Source organism: Etheostoma spectabile, chromosome 21 (assembly GCF_008692095.1).
Source record: "Etheostoma spectabile isolate EspeVRDwgs_2016 chromosome 21, UIUC_Espe_1.0, whole genome shotgun sequence".
Classification (NCBI taxonomy): domain Eukaryota; kingdom Metazoa; phylum Chordata; class Actinopteri; order Perciformes; family Percidae; genus Etheostoma; species Etheostoma spectabile.
The window spans coordinates 14,861,704-14,861,986 of NC_045753.1; the positions used below are offsets into that span (position 1 = coordinate 14,861,704).

Genomic DNA, 283 nt, shown 5'->3' on the forward strand with positions numbered 1-283 from the left:
TAGATTTTATTTCCATCATTTACACTTTCAAAATTTACACTGGAAATGCTTCCTGTAGCCAGCCAAGAGTCTTTCATTTCTTGTTTGAGGTATCTTTGCCCATTCTTCCTAACAAAAGTCTTCCAATTCTTTGAGATTTATTGGCTGTCTGTCACGCACTGCTCTTTTAAGCTCTATCCATAGATTTTCAATTATGTGGAGGTCAAGAGATTGTGAAGGCCATGGCAAAACCTTCAGTTTGCGCCTCATGATGTAATCCACCGTGGATTTTGAGGTGTATTTA

General features: G+C 38.2%; 1 protein-coding gene across 4 annotated transcripts in view; it reads right to left on the minus strand.

Annotated features, from left to right (window-relative positions):
• mta3 (metastasis associated 1 family, member 3) overlaps positions 1-283 on the minus strand; it is a 31,638-nt gene that overhangs the window by 25,803 nt on the left and 5,552 nt on the right. The gene's annotated exons all lie outside the window — the stretch shown is intronic.